This window comes from Dioscorea cayenensis, chromosome 9 (genome assembly GCF_009730915.1).
Source record: "Dioscorea cayenensis subsp. rotundata cultivar TDr96_F1 chromosome 9, TDr96_F1_v2_PseudoChromosome.rev07_lg8_w22 25.fasta, whole genome shotgun sequence".
NCBI classification, from domain to species: Eukaryota; Viridiplantae; Streptophyta; class Magnoliopsida; order Dioscoreales; family Dioscoreaceae; genus Dioscorea; species Dioscorea cayenensis.
In genome coordinates, this window is record NC_052479.1 from 13,700,255 (window position 1) to 13,707,923 (window position 7,669).

Sequence of the window (7,669 nt, forward strand, 5' to 3'; positions counted from 1 at the left end):
TGAAATAGAAATAGAAATAGTATAATCAAATGGCATATAAAAACCCCACAACCAGCATAACTTATGATTGCGGTACCCTTGGTGAAGTCAATGTATCCAATTTCTTGCACAATGCTTCTACTTGGGCTGCCAAGGATGTAACAGCATCAATTTCATGGAGTCCGGCCACTTTCTTCATTTACCTTGAATTCCATTGGTAGCTATTCAAACCAATTTCTTAAATCAATTGCCGGGCTTCTTTAGGAGTCTTGTTCTCCCATTGTGCCTCTCACGTGGCATCTTGAAGTTGTTTGTTGCTTGAGCTGAACCGATTATAAAATGTATTAATGATCATCCACTCGGGGAACCCATGTTGTGGACATTTCCTAAAAAGGTCCTTGAATCATTCCAAAGTCTCAAACAAAGTTTCAAGCTCCATCTTAACAAATGAAGATATATCATTATGAAGCTTTTACCGATTTTCCGAAGAGAAGTACCTTTGCAAGGAAAGGTTCAACCATTTTGTTCCATGTTGTGATGGAAGCTCTTGGCAATGAATGGAGCCACTATTTGGCCGTTCCTTTCAAAGAGAATGGGAAAACCCTGAAGCGAATTGCATCATCAGAAACCCTATTGATCTTCAACATGTCGCACACTTCAAGGAAGTTCTCAATATGATTGTTCGGGTCTTCATCGGCTAACCCATTAAATTGTGCGGATCTGTTGAAACCATCTCGAATAAATGCATGCTTTTAACTCAAAAATTCAGGGCAGCTACCAGTGGAATCACAATGCTTGATTGTGTCCCATGAATAGTAGGTCTAACAAAAATCTGAAAGAGTTCTTCATTGGCCCTCTTGTTCAGACCATGTTTTCAAAAATCCTTCACCCTCTAATTTAGCTGAATGATTTTGTTTATGCACAGGTTCTTTACCCCTTCTACAAACTGTTCGTTCAAATTCAGGATCTCCTTTAACCAATATCGAAGGGTTCCCTCGGGTCATAACATAGAGCTGCTACAAAAGAAAGAAAAACAAATCATAACGATGATAGAATAAGAAAGTGTAAAATAGAGTAAATGATGAATAGCTAAAATAGCAAAGTGCAAAGTGTTCCTAAAATGACTATTCCCCAGTAACGGTGCCAAAAACTTGACACACCCTACGATTATTGCTCCCCCTAGGATTATTGCTTCAAATAGAAGACCAACTATTATGTTTCCTAACTAATGCTTAATGAGTTACGGAAATCCTAAAATAAACGGTCCCAAACCTATGGTCAACCGTGACTAACTTTACACTATGTCCCGATGGAGAAATCAATCAGTCTCAACACCTCACACTATGTACAGTTGCAAGAAGCTCTAGGGATTCCAAACACTGTTCCCTAATATTCGTCTAACTCTTTGGTCAAGGCAAAAGACCCCTAGTCACAATTAAGACCTAGAACTAAGAATTACTTGAACGCTTCACTCTAATGCTCACGCAACTAAGCCCCAGCAGAGTTCCTCTCTTAGCACTTCACTCTATTGTAACCTCAGAGAACTCTTGGAAGAAGGAGGTAGGATTAATCACAACGAAGGGGAAAGGGGACACTATGCTACCTCTGGACTCACCCTCTCGACCATCTCCAATCTTGCTTTGTCTAACCCTCATGGTGTGTCACTCACTCACAAGGACTACCAATGTAGACTCTCAACCCTAGTGTCACTCTAAGAGAGAAATCATTCAACAAGCATTCAAGATTGAAACTCAATTAAAGATATCAATTAAGGAAAGCATAACAAAAGATCAATGAAATAATAACATCGTAGGGTTTACAAGTCCAACTACCCACAAGGGATTTAGCTCTCCATGAAGCAAGATACAATCAATAATGAAATCGAAAGTAAAAACATGTAATTCATAACTAAAACCCCTTCTATATTCATGTTGATGGTCTTGTGTAGTAGCCTCTTCCTCATCAAAGGTTCCCTTGTCAAGCCTAGGGAACACCTCGCTAGATTGGTGCCAACGAAAGCTCCATCAATAACTCTTTTAAAAAAGAATGTGATGTCGATGGCCATAGAACCACTCAAAAAACCTTGCCAAAACCCCTGTAAACCCTAACCGCAGGCTGACAACGCCCCTTGCGTGTGACCCGTAAGTGCATGGGTTTGTCGAAGTAATAAATCCCAGGTTAGTGGGCATCGTATCCAGAGGAAATATTGAATAGAAACACAATGATTTCTATTTAACTAGGTAAAAGTGAACAATGATAGTTTTGATAAAATGTAATGTGAACAAAGATAAAAGAAACAAGAATGAGAGGCACAAGTAAGTCAGAGGTAAGAAAATTGGTAGAAGTGGGGTACTCGGACAATGCTCCCACTAGGATTAATGTTTCAAGTGCAAGACCAACTATTATACCTCCTAATCAATGCTCAATGTGTCATGAAAATCCTTAATCACATGGTCCCAAATCTAAGGTCAACCGTGACTAACTCTACATTATGTCCCGGCAAAAAAATCACTCGACCTCAACACCTCACACCTGCATAAAAGTTGAATGGAGTTCTAGGAAATCCAAGTGATAACCCTCTTCCTATGTATAGGCTCTAACCTTTGGTCCAGGAGAAAGGTTCCTAGTCACATTTAAGCCCCAGAAACTAGAGTCACATCAACGCTTCACTCTGTTGCTCGGGCAACTAAGCCTCGCCGGAGTTCATCCTCTAGAACTTCACTCTATTATGATCTCAAAAAAACTCAAGGAGATAGAGGTAGGATAAATCACATCGGAGGGGAAAGGTGATGATCCGCTACGCTCTCGAGTCACCCTCTCAATCCTCTCCAATCAAGCAATGTCTCACCCTCAGTACTGTGTCACTCATCTACAATGGTTACCAAGATGGACTCACAACCCTAGTGTCACTTTTATGGGAGAAATGATTCAACAAGCATTCAAGATTAGATCTCAATTGAAACATCAATTAAGGAAAGCATAATAAAAGATCAATGAAACAATAATATCCTTGGGTTTACAAAATTTAAGTACCCACTAGGAGGTTTAGCTCTCCATGGAGCACAATACAATCAACAATGAAATCAAAAGTTAAAACAAGTGTTGCATAAGAAAACCCCCTCAGTAGTCGTGTGGATGGTCTTATGGAGTGGCCAAGTCTCCTCAAAAGGTCCCTTTGTTAGGCCTGGGGCACACCTTGCCGCATCGGTGCCGACGAAAGCTCCACCAATAACCTTCTTCCAAGTGGAGCGTGGTGTTAAATCCTTAGAAACACTCAAAATATGTGCCAAAAGCATCTCTTAATCCTAGCTTATGGCCTCTCGAAAGATAGATGAAAGTTGGAGAAAAGGGGAAAAGAAGATCCCAAAAATCGGTCTGAATCGCGGCATAAATAGGGCTTGAATCGGAAATCCACACGCCCCTGTGAATTTTTCCCATGGGCTTGTGGAATTTCCACATGGGCATGTGAAATTTTCACACGTCTATGTGGATTCTCTAGAAATCTTGTTTTTGGCCGGCTATAAGCAGTAACTGCTACAGTACTTGCTACAGTGTGTTCCTACAATAACCTGCTGCACTGCTTGACCAAAATACTCTGAATTCCACGCTTTTTATCGAGGCAACATAAACAGGCACATGTTTATGACGTAGATCGCACGTCTTCTTCAATCAAAAGCTTCATTGGTGGAGGTCTTGTTATCAATGCACAAGTCGGAATACATAAATGTGACTGCCTTTGTGCCCTTCCAACTCATTCTAGTAACTTGAATTCGTGGAGGTTGGCACACATTCACGTATCTTGGAGTCCCACTTGTGTCTTCGCGTTTGTCCTTCCAAGATTCCACAAAATAATGCGTTTACGATCTAATTTTGGCATCTTCTCTCAATAATTAGCTTCACAACCCTACATGCGCAAATGAACACAAATACACATGTAGTAGCGCTTAAACCTGCTAAAAGTAATGATGAATATAAGGAAAGAACACTTCATATTCTTATCACACAAGCACTTATCAAACTACCACACACTTAAGCTTTTGCTTGTCCTCAAGCAAAAATACCACATTGAAGCATAAAAGAAGGTAATATTGAAAGTGCTTGGCCTTAGATTCACCAAAGCATGCAAGGAGAGCATTCTACAAGTAACGGAAATTTCAACACTAAATATGAAAAATCAATGCCCTAGCTAAAAAAACCTCGAATAAAAAGGACAACAAACCCGAAATCTTGTATGTGTGTAAACTCACTCAATTCAACCCAAAGTATACTACTCAAAAGTTCTAATTATAAGGAATTTATTTATCTACAAAACATAACAAAATAAAAAGATGGTAGTAGCTTCACACATCTCCTAAAGTAGCCCTTTCCCAAGCGGCCGCTAAGATGGCTTTCACACTTTCGAGGTGGTAGCTCTTTCTACCAGGGTGGTAGCTTTCAATCATCCCATGAGATAGCACTTTCTCTCATTAGGGCATAACTTGTATCTGACTTATGAGAGCAGCTTCATACTTCATAGGTGGTAGCTCTTTCCACCCAAAACGCATAACTCAAAACAATAAATCTAATTATTTTATTATTTTTCTTTTTCTTTTTCCAATTTTTAGCAAAAATAACACAAGAAACAAAAACTAATTAGTCCCTTGAACAATGAATATGAGTTTCCAAAAGAGTTTCAAGAGTGAGTAGTGCAAAAAGTATCAATCGGGCAAAAATTCCTAAAAGTTCATGAACAAACTAGAGCATGCAAACATTCAATGTTAAAATTCTCCTAAACTCAAGAATACAATCATCGCAACTAAGGTGAACCGCCATTAGCTACATGAACATTTATGTCAATCAAAATTTATATAAAGGACATGTGCAATGTGAACTTCCCCCACACTTAAGATGTACATTGCCCTCAATGTACACATTCAAGCACAATAGAAAGTAAATCAATTAAATATATATGTGAGAGTGGCAATTGAACCAGAACTCCCCTGACTCCTAGTGTTGTGTTTGATGGAGCTAAATCCTTGGGAGTAAAGTTCCAACGGGTTGTGAAGCACACAAGGCACAGATTGGCCGTGTCCTTGACTAGTCCTCATTTCCCATACTGACAATACCATCTGCACGCATACACAAGGGAGTTCAGTGAAGATCAATAAACAAAAATAACTTGAGTACATAAAAATAAAGCAATGAAATACAACTCAAAACAATGAAAATAAAAGATCAACTCAAAAGGAGGATCCTTTTTGAGTAGTACAAATCCAAAATAGAATGCAAAAATAGAATGCGAAAAATAAGAACAAAGAAGGAAAAGACTAATACTAATACTTCCATTCCCTGTGGATTAGACTACCCACTCACCGGGGTAATAATTACTTCGACACCCGTGCATTTGCCATTTACACGCATATTCGGACGTGTCATAAGGCAATCGATAGAAGTGGGGTACTCGGATATTGTTCCACTTAGGAAAATTGCTTCAAGTGCAAAATCAACTATTATATCTCCTAATTGATGCTTAATGATTTTTGGAAATCTTTAAACACATGGTCCAAAACCTAAGGTCAACCGTGACTAACTCTATATTATATCCCGACGGAAAAAAATTGATCAATCTCAACACCTCACGCGTGTAGAATTACAAGACACTCTATAAATTCCAAGTGATAAAACTCTATTCCAATCTATAGATCTAACCCTTTGGTCCAAAGCGAAAGACCCTTAGTCGCAATTAAGCCCTAGGTGCTAAAAGTCACTTTAATGCTTCACCCAGCTGCTCAGTGCAACTAAGCTCTCAGCGGAGGTCATCCCCTAACCGCATTTACTCTACTATGACAACAAAGAACTCTTGGAATGTGGAGGTAGGATAAATCACATCGGAGGAGAAAAAGGTACGCTCCATTATCTCTCGACTCACCCTCTCGACCCTCTCCAATCTTACAATGTCTAACCTCATGGTGTGTCACTCACTCCCAAAGGTTACCAATGTAGACTCTCAACCCTAGTGTCACCCTAATGGAGAAAATCATGCAACAAGCATTTAAGATTGAAACTCAATTAAAAAAACATTAATTAAGGAAAACATAATAGAAGATTAATAAAAACAAATGCATCCTAGGGTTCACAAATCCAAGTACCCACTATGGGGTTTAGCTCCCCTTGGAGCTAGTTACAATCAACAATGAAATCAAATGTAAAAACAAGTAATCCATAGAAAAACCACTCGATATTCATGTCGATGGTATTGTGGAGTAGCCTTGTTTTCTCCAAAGGTCCCATTGTCCAAATTTTAGGGCACACCTCACTGGATCGGTGCTCGACTTAAAAGCTTCCCCAATAACCTTATTCCAAGCAGCAGCAGTTGTCGAATCTGTAGAACCACTCCAAAGATTTGCCAAAAGCCCCTTAGAACCTCGGCGACGGCCACTCAAAAATATAGGGAAAAATTTCGAGAGAATGATGAAAGATGGATCCCAAAAACCGGGCTGAATAGCCGCTAAATAGGGCTGAATCGAGCATCCACATGCCCTCGTGGATTCTCCACATGGGCCATTGGAATTTTCATTCGGACATGGGGGAATTTCCACACACCGTGTGGATTCTCCGAAACCCCGATTTTTGGGCGGCTTTTGAATAGTAACTACTACTCTGTATTGCTACATGTTGATTTACTACAAAGTGACTCGCCGCAGTTGCTCGCCAAAAACACTCCCAATTCCACACTTCTCATCGTGGCAAAATAAATGGGCACAAGTTTATACCGTAGATCGCGTCGCTTCTTCAATAAACGGGTTAATTGGTGAAGATCTTGCTATCATTACAGTGTTGGGATACCTAAATGTGACTACCTTCGTGCTCCTTCCAACTCATTGTAATGGCTTGAATACATGGAGGTTGGCACACATTCACGTATCTTAGAGCCCACTTGTGTCTTCGCGATTTGTTCCTTCCAAGATTCCACCAAATAGTACTTTCACGATCTACTTTTTGGCTTCCTTTCTTAATACTTATCTTCCCAAACCTACATGCAAAAAAACACAAATACACACAAACACTTATCAAACTCCCCACACTCTTAAGCTTTTGCTTGTCCTCAAGCAAAAGAAATAAAACATTGAAGCATAGAAGAAAGAGATATTGAAAGTGCTCGGCCTTTAGATTCACCAAAAGCATGCAAGGAAAACATTCTATGAGTATGGGCAATTTCAACACTAAATACGAGAAATCAATGCTCTAGCTAAAAACTAGAATAAAAAAGGACAACTAACCCGAGATCGTGTAAGTGTGTGTAAACTCACTCAAGTAAACCCAAAGTATACTCCTCAATGTTCCACGTATAAGGACTTATTTAACTACAAAACGTAACAAAATAAAAAGATGGTAGTAGCTTCACACATCCTCTAAGGTAGGCCTTTCCTAAGCGGCCGCTAAAGGTGGCTTTCACACTTTCGAGGTGGTAGCTCTTTCTACCGGGTGGTAGCTTTCACTCATCCCATTAGATAGTTCTTTCTCACATTAGGGCATAACTAGTATCCGACTTATAAGAGTAGCTTCATACTTTTATAGTTGGTAGCTCTTTCCATCCAAAAGGCACAACTAAAAAATATATCTATTTTTTTCCTTTCTTTTCTTTTTCAAAATTTTTTTAGCAAAATAACACAAAAAAAACTAATTAGTCCCTTAAACATTAAACTTGAGT

The 7,669-nt window shown here is 39.3% G+C and overlaps 1 non-coding gene across 1 annotated transcript; it reads left to right on the forward strand.

Annotated features, from left to right (window-relative positions):
* The first annotated feature begins 344 nt into the window (after positions 1 to 344).
* LOC120269749 lies at positions 345 to 450 on the forward strand. The gene has a single exon (XR_005539386.1). It is a non-coding gene; the product is annotated as a small nucleolar RNA R71 (small nucleolar RNA).
* The last annotated feature ends 7,219 nt before the right edge of the window (positions 451 to 7,669 follow it).